Source organism: Papio anubis, chromosome 2 (genome assembly GCF_008728515.1).
Source record: "Papio anubis isolate 15944 chromosome 2, Panubis1.0, whole genome shotgun sequence".
Taxonomy (NCBI): Eukaryota; Metazoa; Chordata; class Mammalia; order Primates; family Cercopithecidae; genus Papio; species Papio anubis.
The window spans coordinates 34407802-34425680 of NC_044977.1; the positions used below are offsets into that span (position 1 = coordinate 34407802).

Below are 17879 nucleotides of genomic sequence, written 5' to 3' on the forward strand. Positions count from 1 at the left end.
TTAGCTGCCTTAGGAGGAACACAGTCAGGAAAGTGAGCATTTTGGTGGTAGCTGGATAATGTGGAGGAAGTCCAGGGGGTTGTGCAGGGGGAAAATAGAAGCAAGAAGGGAGCCTGGAAGACACCTGCCGCTTATCATAATATCAAAACATAAAACAACGAGGTGAGACCCCATGGAAAAGAAAATTCATGGAGCTATGAATCCACTGATAATGACCATAGGAGTTCAGGTGCAATAAAGGTTTGAGCCTCAATAATATGGATATAGCTAAAGGTCCAACACAAGGCTTGCTGGAGCTGACTGCCTGCCACTGAACATTACAAGGAACATTCTGGGGTCCCTCTCCCACTAGAAATAATGAGATGAAGGCTGATCTGTCTGTCCTGTTTCTGTTTCCTAACAATAAAACAAAGCTGAAGTGTCTTCCTCCAGTACTGGGTTACTAGGGACACCGATTATAAGTTCTTAGCCTTTATCTAACTGTCCATCAATTCTCTCCCTGATTAACAGAACCATATCACGGGAGAAAAAGTTGGAACTAGGCGGCAGACTAAGTCAGAAAGGCTTTTCTGTACCGGAATTGCTGAACTATAAATATTGTTCTCTGGTTAGGATTTTGACTGAAAAATGTCAAGAAAATCCACATGGTCAGAGAATTTGCACAATCTTGATATCTGAGGTGTAGGGTAAAGTTGATTTATTTTAATGCTGTTTTAGGAAGGTTAGAAACTGTTAAGATTCTTCCTGTCAGTATGTCAAATATCAGATCAGTCCTGCTTGCTGATTTTTAAAGAAGTCATTAAAAAAATCTTCCCAGTGAGTAGCTTTCAAGGAAGACTCCCATTTGCCCTGCAGATCTAAAGAAATAATGAGGCCAAATAATGCAAGTTTCTCAAGAGAGGTGTAGGATTGAATGAAAAAAAGGGAAGATATGCAAATGTAGGAGAAATAATTCTTACATATATAATATATAATGTATATATGTATATATTATGTATATATTGTTTATATTCAAGAAATATGATATAGCTTATCATATATGTTACTTTTGATATTTTTCTTATACATCTAGTACATGAACACATGCTTACTGGAAAAGGACAAGTACAAGATGTAGTCTATATTATCTAAATATGTTATTTAAATATATATCTAAATATGTTATCTAAATATAGATGACACCTCGTACTTGTAAAGCTTTTTGAAGTTTATAAAATATTTTTGCATAAAATATCTTTTGCTTTCCTGACAACCACAAAAAGTAAAAAGGGCGGGTTCTATAATTTCTGTTCTATGGACATGCAAGTATTACTCTACCACTGATGTAACTGGTGCAGAATAAACTTGAATAGTGGAAGTAGAACCCATTAGCAGCCTGGTTATCCATATCCACATGCCAAGTAAGAAAGCAGCATGATAACTATGGAAATGGAAAGGCATTATAAGAGTGATTGTTGGAGAGGATTAAGGAGGGAGACATCAAAATAATTCAAAAGGAATTTTAGAAGGAAGTTTAGAAAATCAGTAGAAATAAAGAGCTAAATTTGGAGTAACTTTTTTGGAAAAAATTGGTTGGAGCAAGGAAAAAACTCCCAATTCAGACCATGTATTCATTTGGCATATACTAATTGTATATCTATGTTTGATTTTCTCTGATAGATGCTATTGGGCAAATAATGATGTGTATGGAGACACTGACCTGTGCCTGATGCATTTAATATCTATTTGTTGTGATAATGCCCAGAAGTAATTATTATGCAATAACATTCAAATGTTCAGAATAGGGGTTTAGAGAGAAAATCGTCACTTATATGTAGGCTGACAAAGGAAAGCTTCAGTATGATGAACAAATCTAGTTAGGCTTTGAAAAACATGTAAGAATTTGGGAGGTGATAAGACAATTCAAGTTGTGTGATGGGCATGAGAGAAAGCAAGGAAGCAGAAAATTGAGATATGTATTTGGGAGCAGCAAATAAACAAGTTAGTTGGAATTGTAATAGGAAATAATGCTGGAAAGATGGGTTGAGTGTGGAATGTGAAAAGGGGTCCTTGAATAATGGGCTGAGTAGTCCACTTTATTCTGTGAACACAAGAGGTCTATTAAAGGCTTGTAAAGTAGGACACTGGCATGGTTGCAGTGATATGCTAGAAAATAAGTAATTGGGAATGGTGGGCAGAAAAAACTGAAACAGGGAGAGCATAAAGGTAATGAGAGAGAAAGAGAGAGAGAGTGCGAGCTTGTGAGAGCTACAGAATAAGTGATCCACTGCAACAACCCAGGTACTATGCGATAAATATCTGACTTCGGTAGTGTCAGCAGAAATGTACAGGAAATAACATGTTCTAGAGACATTGTGGAGGAAAAAATAACAATATTTACTAAAGTTCTACTCTGTGCCAGGCACTGAACTGTGTGCTTTGTGTAGATTAACCCATTAATCTCCATGCTAACCCTAAGAGGTAAGTAACTTTATTGTTTCCATTTTACAGGTAAGGATTAAGCAAATTTTTCAAGGTTATACAGTTAGTAAGTGGTGAAGCCTGGATTCAAACCAAGGTAATCTGACTCCAGAGCCTGTTCTCCTAACCCCTATACTTACTGTTTGTCCTAGGTACAAGGGATCTTTTTGATGGATTATATATGACAAAATTTGATATAATTTGATGACTGACTACATAGGAGCAATAAATTCCTGAGATTCTTGGGATTCTCAATTCCGAGATTTTTGGGTGATACTATGAATAAAAGAAGGAAATAAAGAAGATCTACTTGACTTCACATTGTGCATTTGTTCCCAGCAGTCCAATTGCCTTTTGGACTTAAAGTATCAATTTACAATAAAAGTCACAGAAGCAACTGAACCACCAAACCTGAAAGCTCTTTGAAAATGATTCTTCTTTCTAGTTTCACTAATGTATATCTGGAGTATAGCATAGTTCTTGGCATATAGGGGATGCCCAACAATAACAAGATGAATGAGTCAACTGGAGAAGTATTAATTGTAAGTAAGTGAGAATAAGGGGGTGGACAGTGGAAAAGTAAAAAGAGTATGACCCAGAGTCAGACAAATACTGGTTCAAATCCTGGCTCAGGCCCCTTTCTAACTACATGACATATGGAAAGTTACTTTAAACATTTTGTGTAATACGGGGTAATTATTTGTAGGAAAGCTAGCTACCTTACTGGATTCAGGACTTCTATATAAAGGCAATGGGTGTTTGCAAACCTAGAAAGGAATGCTCCCAAAGGCTGTTATCTCTGACAGAAGAAAATCTGCAACCCCTTTATCTTTCTTTAACTTACAAAACCACACGAAGATCTAAGAAAAAAAAATCTGCCAAATAAATTTCAGTTACAAAAGGAAAATAAATTATTTTGAAAGTAAAAACTATAGTTTCAATTGAAGAAGAGATTTTAATTGCAGGGAGATACATCAGTTGAATGGTTTATCTTGGACTTGAGAAATCAGTAGCAGCCAGTCGGATACATATTAAAGAAAAAGCCAAGTTTAATTAGCTTTAAGATTTTATACAGCTTGACTCTTCCCTCCCACACCTAGTATGATTCCATTGGGTCAGCCTCCTTTTCGATCACACTCTCTTCCATCCTTTTCTCAGTTGCTGTCATGACAAGCCAATGGGAGAATGACATACAGATGAAAACAAGGTTTGAGTCATTACTGCACTGTGGCTGGTTGTTGCTTGGGTATCATTTTATTTCTTCCAATCAAACAGATCCGTGGACTTCACAGCTCTGTTTCAGATGGGGGTGATGCTGATTATATTATGACATTATAGCAAAGACAGGCAGATCAGATGAAGTGAATTTCACTCAGTAATTAAACTGCAGTTTCTTTCGTCTAAAGTCCAGGGCAGGATTAATCGAAAGGTAGCTCTTTATCATTCCGATTAATGCTGGGATTTGAAGAGTGAGCTCTGATTTGATAGCTAGCCCTGAGTCAGGCTGACTGGTGTCCCCAAATCTGTCTAACTTGCAAAAATAATATCAGATCAAGATACATTTGCAAGGTTATACCCTTCCCTTTTATTTTACTTCTTTTTTGATAAGGAAATGCAAATAGATTCAAATATGTTGCCATTTCCACTACCTTGTTTTCTATTACAAAAATGTCTGTGAAAAAAATCAAGTCCTTCCAAACCCATAGCATTTTACAAATGGTTTTCCATAATTCCACTTAACATTATGCTCTAATGGCTTCTAATTTTGTGACTTTTCATTATCTGAGACTCAATATGAATATTTGGATGGCCCAAGCAACAGCTTTTCAGAGGTTCAAAAGTTCTACTTTTATTTTAAAGGACTCATTGTGGTACTTATATAGAGATTTTGCCACATTCAATCACTCTTTTAATGCATATGATATCACCAAATTCTTTAAGAATTATGAGTTGGATCACTGATTCTCAACCTGTGAAGCTTTGTAAACAATCAATCTCCAGTCTCCACTTCAGGCCACACTCACAGATCAGAATCTCTAGGATTTAGACACATGATTTTATATATTCTTAAACTCCATAAGTGATTTGAGTGTGCAGCTAGAGTTGAGAACCACTGAGTCAGCAATATATTAGCTGTATTTGCAAAGTATTTATTAAAACAAGCCATTGTTCAGGGAAATTAGGCCTCATATTATTGTGGGAGATCTCTCAATAAAATGATAAAAAGCTTATTCCAGTAGCCCTTTGCATGGAAAAATATATACTTGGGTTTCTTAAGGGAAGTAGAAGAAAAGGAAGACTGTAAAAACAGGTAAGTGTTGACGGGGCTTCCATTGTTCTCTCTGATAACACTGAAGGTGATGGTTTACTGATTGAGCTCATCACATGATAACACTATAGCTACCAACCATATAATTTAAGATGACGGTTGACTAACATCATAGAATCTCAGAGTTTGGACACAAACTTGGAATTAGCTGTCATCTATTTTAACCCTTTCTCTATTCAGCTGCCTTTTTAGAAAGAGAGGCAGAATTTAGAAGACTTTATTTTGAATTCTGTTTTCAGTTCTATTTCAGAGTTTAAGAATACACATTTTAGAGTCAAACTGAATTCAGCTACTAGTTGGGTGGCCTTAGGTATTTACTTCTCTAAGCCTTAATTATCCCTTCTTTAAAATGCGGCCCAGAATATGTATCTCAAAGAGCTATTTAGGTTTTATATTAATTAATTTAGATAATAAACTAGAATCTGAACTCAAAAGTATCTGAACTCAATAAGCTAAGTTTATTGAAGGAAACTGCAATAGTCACTTTTAAGGTTGTCACTGAGACTCTATGCTTAACAACTATCAGTTTGGTGACTCACAGATCAGTTTTCTGGAGGATTTGATTCACCAAAGAAAAAGAGAATGAGTCCAAATAGGAATGGCTTTCACATTTAATTGAGCCATAAAATAAAATACATTTTATTAAATAAATTTTATTTTAATGATCACCTGAAAATGATCACTAAAAATGCAAATTTCTGGGCTCCAATCCCAGAGATTCTGATTCAGTTTGTAGGAGTGGAATCCAGGAACCATCCAGGTGATTCTGACTCGGGGTCAAGGGTCTTCACTTTAATAAAGGCAGTTATAAAGGAACAGAAGCTAGCCAAGCATTTATCCGCCAAATAACTACAGTGTGGCTTGACTTGGAAGAGACCATGCTTTCTATTCCTTAGGTCAGAATTCGGTTAGATGAATGTAAACCATGTGCAAATACAAAACGTTTATAGAGAATGTTTACGCACACGAAGTTAAAAAAATCTATTTCTCTTCAAACATGCCTTCTCAACAATGATCATTTAGCCACTAACATTGTCTTCATTTCTTTTCATCACTAGAGGGTACATGTAAGTATACAGGCAAGGGTCAGATTTGCTATTGACTCATCCTTTTTCTTCTTACAAAATAATAAACAGGATTTATAAAAATTGGCAAATTCCTTGAATAAACAAAAGCAGTTATTTCCTCCTTTAAATGCATTGTAGAATAAAGTATTTTCAAAATGCATTAATCAAAATTGATAATGAAAGTCAATATATAATTGTGAGTTGAATATTTTAAATGCAATTGATTACTTCGCTAAAATGAATATACTCAACTTACAAATGGAGACTGTTCTGGACCTAAGCAGAAATTTAAACATTTTCATTCTCAATCAGCAAAATCCCAGAAATGTGTTTAGAGTTTCTAATACAATATGCCAACAAATGTGCATTAACTCTCTATATTCTAAAAGTTACTGTGTAAGAAATAACAGGAGAATTATGGTCTCTAATTGCAGTTGAATATAAAATGGATCTGGGGAGAAAATAAGGCATCAACATGAGAAAAGTTTATCAGTATTATAAGACAATATAGGTTAGTGGCCCAGCGTGAGGTTGAAGGAGAATCTTCTTTTTAGTACACACTGTGTGAGGCAGGGTAAGCTACCAAAGATCTGCAAAAGTCAGGCACAGTAATTCACTGAGGGGGTTGTGGTGACCACAGTGGGTAATGAATAAATGTAACCTATTATTTATTGTAACAGTTGACAGTTTATTTTAGTAACACAAGATATATCACAGATAAGACTATGTAACAGGTAAGACTTTAATGGTACAGGCACTGAGACTTACAGGAAGCCAAAACTGAGAGAATGCTGGCATGACTAGTAAGGGTTTTGTAAAGAAGAGGCATTTGAATGGATAATGCAGGATAGAGAGGATTTGGCTAGACAGAGGAACAAAGATCATTTCAGACAGGGTGGGGTGTTTTGTTATGAATTGCAGGTCAAAGTTAAAAACTGTTTAAGGGCTGTTAAATAAACAGTTTAGGATGAAGCCATAAAGATAAATTTGAAGTAGAACAACAGAGGGTTCCGGATTCCAAAAATCACTTGTAGTTTCTGGTAGAATTTTAAATTGTCAAAATAGTTTCTCAGTGGAATTCAGTATCTCTTTAGATCAGTGGTTCTCAAATTTTAGTATGCATCAGAATTACCTGAAGGGCTTGTTCAAATACAAATTGCTGTGTTCCACCTCAAAGTTTCTTATTCAGAAGTGTGAAGTGAGGCCTAAGAATCTGCATTTCTAACATATTCCTAGGTAATGGTAATGCTGCTGGTCACTTGGAGAACCACTGCTTTAGAAGACAGTGAGATAAGCCGTGCGCAGTGGCACACGCCTGTAATCCCAGCACTTTGGGAGGCTGAGGCGGGTGGGTGGATCACGAGGTCAGGAGATCACGATCATCCTGGCTAACACAGTGAAACCTCGTCTCTACTAAAAATACAAAAAATTAGCTGAGCATGGTGGCATGCACCTGTAGTCCCAGCTACTTGGGAGGCTGAGGCAGGAGAACTGCTTGAACCTGGGAGGCAGACGTTGCAGTGAGCCGAGATTGTACCACTGCACTCCAGCCTGGGCAACAGAGACAGACTCCATCTCAAAACAACAACAACAAAACTCAGTGAGATAAGATAAGAGTTGGATGAAGAATTTCATGGATAAGAAAGAGCTGGATGATTATTTCCTAAAGTCACCATATAATGGAATAGCCCTCTTTATTTCCTATAAAATTTCATCCTCCCTTTCACACCAACTCATAGAGGAACCTATGTGGAGATTACCTAGGGATCAAAATTCTTCTTTGGCCTTCTAATCCCTTTATTGGGTTCAGGTCCTTAACTGTGGGAATGAGGAGACCAATGATCAAAAGAGCCCAGGCCCACCAGCCTGGAAACTTGAAGACAACTTACTTACTATTAAGGATATTCAAGAATTCAAAATAACGAGCCAAGAGACTAAAGAAAGAAGGTGGAATTTTTATTCCAAAAAGCCTCTATCAATTCGTGTTGAACATTTTGTACTTGGGCTACACTTAACTGCCAGACCCTTAATCCACAAACTATTATCATCTCATCTTAGTTCACCTTTTTCTTTTCTTCAAGAGGCAGTCAGAAGCGAGCAGGGGCAATGAGACCTTTCTACCTAGGCGTGGGCCACTGTTCAAGCAGCTCCACCTCCTGCTTCAAAATCTTTCTCCAAAACAAACTTCCACTACGTGGTAACTATACTGTAAGAAATAATTTGAAAGGCAGAAAGAGGAAATGAAATGCTCTGAGAGACTATTTTCTCATGCATAACTTCAAGGGCAGTATCTCACAAGTCAGTACTTTATTTTTGACGGCAGACCAAAAAAAAAAAAAGTTGTGTTTGAAGATTCATGTAGAAATCTTCGTGAAAAAAGGTCAAAACTGGATTTAAAATGTTCAAAACTCCAAAAATCTCTAAAGAACAGGAGTTTGTTTATTTCCTAGCAATTTATCTTTCCTTAAAATAAGAAGCTATATAATTACAAAGTATAATTAATAATAATAACAACAATTACCACAAACACAACAGAAATAATGATAGTAAGCACCATGGGCCCATATTCCCATAGTTACAAAGGATAACAATTTGTCTCAGTATATTTGAGAACAGACAGCAGCCCGATAATACAGGAAAAAAAATGGAAAGGAAATAATCTTTCTTGTGCTCCCTGGAAAACACCACAGAAAAATAGACAATAAAATTTAATACCTGTTGTTAAATATCTTCATTGTACAGATTAGGTCAGGCGATTTAAATAGACAACAACATGAGGCTTCTAATGTCTCTTAGGAAACAGTTTCAATGTAAATTCCTAGGTGGTCCCGATTCAATTTCTAGTTAAGCATCCCCATCCACTCATAACACTCATAAGAAGGAAAAATGCATTTGTATGGTGTTTTACAGTTTATAAATTATTCTCACAAACATATTATTTGATTGTCTCAAAAATCCTGTGGGGTAGGTAAGTAGAGAAAGTATTAATAGTATATCCATTAGAAGGTGAAAGAATTAAGGATCAGAGAAAAAAGACATAAATTAATCTTTATTAAATATCTACATTGGGTCAAACTGTGCAGACCTGAAAAGAAGTCCAAATATAGTTTTACATAACATGAAAAGGCTTGGAGAATTTGTTAACTACCCAAAGCAAAAAAAAAAAAAAAAAAAAATGGAAGAGCTATAACTTGAATGCAGATAATGTAGCTCAAGATATCATGCTCTTTCCATCAAACCCATAGACTAAACTCTCAATTGTAAACATCATCTAGTTACAGTAACTTCCCCACTCAAGAGGAGGCTATTCCATTACCGAGAAATAAAACCGCGAATAGTGTTCAGGGTTTTTGTTTTTAGTTAGCCTGAAAAAAAACACATACTCCTTGAGAAGATGTGCATCTTTTTAACATGACTTAGTCTGTCAAAAGAATAAGAGAATGTATTATTTCATTCATGTAGAATACTGACTTTTAAAAGTCACTCAATTTCTCTAATGATCAGTGATGTTGAGCTTTTTCTCTTACGTTTGTTGGCTGCGTGCATGTCTTCTTTTCTTTTGAGAAGTGTCTTTTCATGTCCTCAGGGGAGGACGGTGTGGGGGCAGAGAGAATCAAGAAAAACAGATAATGCATGCGGAGCTTAATACCTAGGTAATGGGTTGATAGGTGCAGCAAACCACCATGGTACATGTTTACCTCTGTCACAAACCTGCACATCCTGCACATGTGCCCCAGAACTTAAAATAAAAAAAATAAAAAATAACAAAACTGACTCTAGCTACCTATGGACACAAGAGACAACACGGTCCCATTTTTCACCAAAATAGACAACACAGTCCCATTTTTCACCGACATACTCTTTGCAAGAAAGATAAACTAAAAGATTATTCAACATCAATGGCTAGATTCTGGCATAGTCTCAGCTTAAACTATTAGTTTCTAAATAAGTGGCAATACATATGCATAATAAAATAGAGAATAACAGCAATGGATGTATTAACAAAATACATTTTCCATTAATTGTTGTGAACTAAAAAGTCTTGAGACTTTGAAACCTCTTGAACAAATTAACATATCTCTTTTTATTTTTACTTTATGCATGCATTTACTTGTGTAGTTGGTGTTGCTATGTTTTCTTAAATTTGTTTTTAAGATAATTATATTCTTCCTCTACTTTTATACATATATCTTCTGAGGCATTTAAAGGTTTGGCAAAGCAATGTCTTCCCACAAGAGACAGAGGTTTCACCTAGAAGCCATCTTGGGAATTTGGGCTGCAGAAATCAAGGGAGGTCTGGTACATAAGTAAATATTAGGGCAATAATATTAAATTTTTGAATACTAAAGGAAAATATTTATTGAAAGAAAATTGCTTTATATCTTTAACAACTACCTTGCTATTGCGGATTTTCAGAGAATTGCAGAATTTCAGAGTTGATGCTATATGGAGGATTTTCTTTTCTTTTAATTTTTTTTTAGAGACAGGGTCTCACTCTGTCACCCATGGAGTGCAGTGGCATGACCATAGCTCACTGCAGCCTTGAACTCCTGGGCTCAAACAGTCCTCCCATCTCAGCCTCATGAGTAGCTGGGATCACACAGCTGGCTAATTTTTTTTATTTTATTTTTTTAAGACAGGGTTTTGCTTGGTGGCCCAGGCTGGTCTCAAACTCCTGTCTTCAAGTGATCCTCCCTCCTTTGCCTCCCAAGGTGCTGGGATTACAGGTGTGAGCTACTGTGTCTGACCCCAAAGATTTTATTTTTATAATGACAGAATATCAGTGTTAGCAGACTCCATTAAAATTATATATGACAGTCATCTGTTTAACCCATTTATGCCAAAGTTTGCAATTGTGTGTGTATGTGTGTATGTGTGAAAGATCAGACCTTGGTGATGACCTTGGGCAACAGGATACACATAACTGCCACAAGCTTAACATTCCAATAGTGGAACACTAGGCATAAATGGGTTATGGCTTCAATATCCTGCAAAATATCCCTGTAAGGTAGTTTTCTATGCTTAAACACCTTGGTCTTAGGAAACTAAGATTTGTGGATATTAGGCAATGTTATGGGCTGATTGTGTCCCCTAAAATACATAGGGTGAAGCCCTAAGCTCCTACACAACTATATTTGGAGATAGGGCCTTTGAAGAAGTAATTAAGGTTTAATGAGGTCATAAGGTTGGCAGTCTACTCCACTAGGACTGGTGTCCTTATAAGGGCAGGAAGAGACATCAGAGGTTCTCTTGAATTCACAAAGAAAAGGCCGTGCAAGGACACAACAGCAGAAGGCTATCTGCAGTCAAATAGAGAGGACTCATGAAAAACCAAACCTGATGACACCTCAATATTGGACTTCTAGCCTCCAGAGTTGTGAGAAACCAATTTCTGTTTGTTAGTCTACCCACCTTGTGGTATTTTGTTATGGTAGGCCTACAGACTGATATGGTGCCTGTATCAGTGCCTATATGGTGCCTATCTCACCACAACCTGCAAGGTAGGAATTGCTTAAAGCCAATTTATAGGTATAGAAACAGACTATGGAGCATTCAAGAAATGTCCCAGGAGACAAGGATTCAATAAGTGGCATAACTGAGATTTAATCTCGGTCTATCCTCCATATTATTTTTTACTCTCCTATTTTTTACCTTTGAGCATAGAAAGCTGCTACAAAGTTAGTGTTTCATATTGACTTGAGTATTTTATTTTTGTAGGTTTCATCACTGGCTCATGGTCATCTTGTTGGAGAAACGGAAAGCAACATGATTTATCTTTTAGATGACTGTTATTCATATACTTGAAGATAGTTATTACATTCCTTCCTCCTGAATTTTCAGTTAATCCCAGTTCCCTTAACCATTGCTCATATCACACATTTCAGTTCCCTACCATTCTGGCCACTTATACCTGAAGATGTCCCTATCTATTTAAATTTCTTGTACTGGGTTGGAAAGTCATATCTCTGCTATGTCATTCATGACTAGTCTTTTTAAAATATAAAGGCAATATCTTGCATTTATCCATTTAGAAAATTTCATCTGTTAGATGTAGCCCATAATTCCAGTCTTTCAATATCTTTGGAACTTGATTACTTCATTCAACAACTTTTCTATGTATCTGGACTCATGTCATCTGCAAATCTAATGAATATGTTTTCATTCCAGTCATTGAAAAAAACTTGTGACCAAGATAAGGCCAAAAATATCCTTGCAATACACCACAGGAATCCCCTATATTATGATATTGAGCCATTTGCTTGTACCTAATAGTGCGGTCAATCAAACAGTTACTAATCTAGCTGTACCCAGATTAGTTACTAATCTGTCTATATATCTAACTCAGGAGAGATCAGATCACATATTGTAGACATCCTTTTACTGAAGTCATTCTAGTATCTAGCAAGCACCACTTCTTTCAGCAGATCATGATACATTATTTTATGCTTCATTGCTGTAATAATCCATTCTAGACTCTTGCTCAGGACTAACAGCAAGTTGCTTCATCATCATAAACTGCCTTTTTATACTTTCTGAAAATCAGAAGATTTCCACATCTCTAGCTATCTAACATTTTTTCTCTTCTCAAACATGGATGGTAGTAATTGATGATCTCACTGACAAATCCTCTCATGAGTATATGGTTCTATATCCCTATTTTTAGGTTCTCCCCCTTTTCCTTTTTTTCTGTTATCTTCCAAGGAAAGAGCCACTCATGTTTAATCATGAATGGTATGTTGGTCAGAGATAGACCTGCAAACTGGAACAGTTGAGAAGATTTAAATAAAGTGTTGTCCTAGAGTTCCTGACTGTGCTGGTAGAGGCAAATGTGCTATGATTAGGTGAGGCTTTGCTCTCATCTCCACACAGGGCTCTGCATGGCTTTTCTATTTCACTTCTGGCAGTACTCCTGGGGAGGGCTACATCCTTTTCCTATTCACTCTAGATGACTTCCTTTGCCAAAGATTCAAGACAGCTTTGTATTTTTCAGTCTTTCACTGAGAAAGGTTGTGATATATAATGCCTTTATTTTCCCATGAAGGCTTTCTCTGAGGCAAGCACATAGCCACGACCTTTACCTAATCAAGAAAAGTTGTTTGGGCAGTGGGGGATGGGGAGGCAAGTTGGACTTTAAATGCACAAATCAGTTCTAATAAAAACACTGAGATTCAGGTGCCTGAGGTTAGAAATACTGGAGGGAATTCAATTACACTAATTAATATTTAAGAAGGGCTAGAGATCACATAGTGAATGTGGGAAACTAGGCCAGTCAGCCATGAGCATATGGGGAGGGCAAGATCAACAGATAAAAGTAACAAACAAATCATACATAAATGCTCCAACAGGAATGAAACAGAGAATATAAAATAAATGTTCCAACAGACACTGAAGAGGAGGTAAATGGTCTACCAGACATAAAAGCAAAATGTTCCAACATACACAGGACGTTTTATTGGTTTTATGTAAACACGTATATTATAAAAATGATTTTTCCAAATAAGTTAGTAGGAAATGTTACCCATTTATAAAAACAGACTTACGGGTTCTATGAATTCACAGCATACTATATTTGCTCTCATTTCCTCACTGGCTCATCATGCAGGAGTCTCACTAAGGCTTGACTTTCATAGCAGGTAGTTCTCCAATGCCTAAGCCTACCTGGATACCCAATGCCTGATAGAAGGCTGAAAAGTTGCAGAGTGTTCCTGCTTCTGCACAACTTTTTCTAGTTCTGATTGTTCTAACGTGATTTGGTTGGTGTCACAGCTAATACCACATTCTCTATTTGATCTGATTTTTCATTTCTGGCCCAGACAGTTGATTCTGATTTTTGGTCATTCTTTTATAGACTTGAAAGTTTTCTAGAGAAGGCACTTGTGGTGCCAGGACTACCTTGCTTCTTTCTGTCCTGTCTACACTAGCATTTAATTACACTTTTCTACCTCTTTTCGACCTCTATGCCCTCTCTCCCTCCTTCATCTTGGGAGTTTCAGAAACTAGAAGCCAAGAGAATTAACTAGGTTGCTTTATAAAAATTGTATATAGGAAGGATAAACAAGACATTTTGATGTATATTGGGTTGCTTTTGCTATCAATGGCATCATGTAGAGGTAGCAATAGACGCATGGAAGGATAGAAGAAAGGACTAAGACTGAGACTTGGATCCCTCTTTCAAATTTTCTGATGTATACATATAATAACTAGATGGCCTGGACTGCCTATGTACATATGGAATTTTAGGCTCCTGGAGAAAACAAATCAAAACAAAAATAAAAACAAAGTCCTTGTCCTTCAGGAGCTTTAGCTTTAGTAGAACAAATGATTCACATATACCAAAACCCACAAGATACGGTATCCCCCAAAAGTTAAATTGTCTCTTACCTAATAGAGGATCGGAGAAAGAAAAGAAAGTTATTTCCTAAAAATTGTTTGAACCAAATTTGTGGGTTTCAAACTATGCTTCATGGTCTCCAATCTTACAAAGAGATGATTATGAAAAGATTATCAAATAGATATAAATAAATAAATAAATAAATAAAAAGAAATAAATACATATATAATAACCTGTGGTAAATACATATATATATATCAATTTCCAATTGTGATGAAAATTACATAGAAATTTAAATGTATTATATAAATTAAAAAAACACTGGAGACTGATGTGTTATTACAAGTTAATTATGTAGAATAAGAATAAGCAGCTTTCATGCAGGCCTCCAATTAAGGCTCTCAGATTGGAATACAAGCTGTTAAAAAAAAAACTGTTACAATATGCAACTACTTATCAGTCTCATGATTTTTTTGATACCATATAGTATAGTACAGAAAGTCTTCACTTAATGCCATCCATGGATTCTTGGAAACTATGATTTTAAGTGAAACAACATGTAATGAAAGCAATTTTAACATAGACTAATTGATATAAATAAGAGTTAAGTTCTTACGGCATATTTCTGGTCACAGAAACATCATCAAGCTTCTAAATAAAGACCAAAACACTTTTGATATTAAACACTGAAATAAATGTGAGCTGTATATACATTTAAGAAAGATTAATAAAAGCAAGAAATAAATGTGAGCTGTACATACATTTAAGGAAGAGTAATAAAAGCAAGTAAGATAATTATTTACTCAATAATTCCAGTTCAGGGTCATGAGTGGATGGAGCCTATCTCAGCAGCTCAGGGAGTAAGGTGGGAACCAAGCCTAGACAGGACGCCATTCCATCTTAGGGGGCACTCACACACAGCCACATTCACTCAGACACACCAATGAGCCTAACATGCACATCCTTCGGGATGTGGGAGAAAACCCAGTACCCAGAGAAAACCTATGCAGATATGGGGAGAAAGTGTAAGCTCCACACACACAGTGGCTCACTGGGAATAGTTCTTTTTTTTTTCTTCCCATCAGCACTATAACACCATGTTATGTGAGTATCTGCTACATTCCCCATACAAGAATACATCGATTTTTGAGCCAATACAATAATGCAATGCTGAGTTTTTATTCCTTTGTATATTTGCCATTATATTCTTACTGGATGACTTTATAATATTCAATATGATAATATGAATTTAAAAATAAGTTTATCTCAATTAAAAATTACTCATTATTCCATATGTTAAGTTTCTAATAAGATTTAGTTTGAAAAGAGGATTCTGCTTGTTTAAAAGAAATATGAAAAATGTCTGGATCAAATAATATATATGTATCTTGTAACTTAAGGCAGTACGAGTCTCATATGGCTCCAGGCTGCTCAGTTTCTGAATTTATCAACTTGCTGGCTTAGACCACTGTATACAGCAGATGTATCGGGCCCAAACTAGATTTTATATATGGGCCACTATTCCTCCAGGCTTAAGAACAGTATTTTTATACTGAGGAATAGCTTATTTATTATGAAACCATCATACATCAAAAGAAGTCACGTTGCCTTAAACTTATCCAGTATATGAACTTTATCACCCTCAAAGTTCTAGATTATCAGAATTTAATATAGTAGTTTAAAATATAACCAGTGATAACCAAGAAATAAGTGAATGGAAACCTCTTCAATTATTTAAGCAGCACATCTTGCTTATAATAATTGTATAACTTACAGATACATACTCATTTATTTTTCACTCAAAATACATTATATTAAAAGACTTCAGAAGATTTTTTTCCTAATATTAATCAACATTACCTATAGTTAGGAACAGAGTGAGCCAAAAAGGATTTTCACCACTACAGAGAATAAAACTAGCAAACCTGAGGAAAGATCCATTTTCCAAAACCTGAACTACACTCTATGATGGTAACGTTTCAAGCATTTATAATACCTAAGTATAAGTCAAGACTTGATTGAAGGAGGCCTTTCATGATCTTTATATACAGTAGTCAAACCAGAATTATTTATGTATTCGTTTATTTTTAAAGGCTCTCATTTGAAAGTTATCACAGTATAAAGGTAAAGGATGCACCTGAGTTTCCATTCTGACTCCACATTCCTGGCTGTGTGACCTTGGATAATTTAGTTAAACTAAACTTCAGTTTTCACTTCTGTAAAATGAAGGAAACAGTAGAGGTTCCATTGTCATGAATTTCTAGCAAGAAATCAATGAATAAATGAAATGATGAATGAATGTTGCTTAGCATGTTGCCCGGCACATAAAAAGCTCTCAGTAAATATTAACTGTAATTAAAAAATATCTAAAGTCCAGTTGCTGTCTTTTTTTAAAATATGACTTGATTTTATTCATAACTTACTGACTATATTTTCATCCCTTCTGGAATGATGTTCTATTGAGGTTTCTTTTTCTTTTATTCCAGAATGTTCTCTGAGCAATCTCTTCATTTCTGCTTCATTCATCAGATAGGATTGCAGACGTTCATTTTGGTAGTTCTGCATTTGGTTTTCTGTCACTGTTTATGCTATTTTCTTGTTCTTACTCAGTGGTTTAAAAAGCAAAATTCAAGGAAGGACTAAACATAAGAGAATTTACTGGGACTAATGGTTATCAAAATTGGGTGTAAAAGGATGTTATTAAAAATAAATCACACAGAGGGAGAACAGCTGATGACAGCAGCTGTGAAATGGATGTACATGGTGGGAATCGGTGAGCCCCAAAGAAACAAACAAACAAAAAACACTGGAGGGCCATGAAACTTACATGATTTACAAGGGAAGCCCAAGCTTTATGAACAGCCTCTGAAGACTACAGAGGCCAAGAAAGTCACTTCTGGATGAAAATTTGGATAAGACAGCAATACTGAAAGGAGTTATGTTCCCTGATCAAATGGGAGCTACAGGTAAGAAAAGAATGAGAAATAAAATGAAAATCTTTACTGAGTTTGATTTCTTTATTGTATCACCTGCACTGAGGGGACACTATCGCTGGGTATACCACTATAGATAAACTTACCTAATGGTTGGTGATTATTGCAATAGTTACAAGAGAATATATTTTAAGAGCCAAAGTTAGAAACCTATGGACAAGATGAATTAAAATTAGAGCCCATGTTGGGAGATATAGGGCCCAGGTAGTCTGTGACACGAAAGTTTGTGTTTTTATTTAAATAGAACTCTAAACACTTAGTTGTTTGAAATATATTTAATGTAGAGAACCATTTTTTTGAAAATGTGGTTTACTGTAAAGATGAATGCAGATATCTAACTTTTTGCCTTTTTTCTAGATATGGACCTACCTCTCCACTTTCATGAGCATTAAATTAAGTTAAAAACTTAAAACAAAAATATTGCCAAGGAGATTGAGATGGTAAAGTAACATCATGCCTGATAGAATAAACTATCAAGACAGCATGAACAAACCCAACTGAAATGGAACAAGCAAGCTTAACACAAGTCAAGGAAGCTCTCTATAGTGGTAAAATGAAAATACGACTAAACAGAACCAAAACTGCTATTTATGGGAATAGAAAATGAAGAATTTTCCTCAGAATCTACATGGATAACTTCTATGAGATTATTCAAAATGTGGAATTTTTTCCAGAATTTTTCTTTGTTTCCAAATGGA

General features: G+C 35.7%; 1 protein-coding gene across 28 annotated transcripts in view; it reads right to left on the minus strand.

The window, feature by feature from the left end:
• ZBTB20 (zinc finger and BTB domain containing 20) overlaps nucleotides 1-17879 on the minus strand; it is an 816756-nt gene that overhangs the window by 393475 nt on the left and 405402 nt on the right. The window lies entirely within an intron of this gene.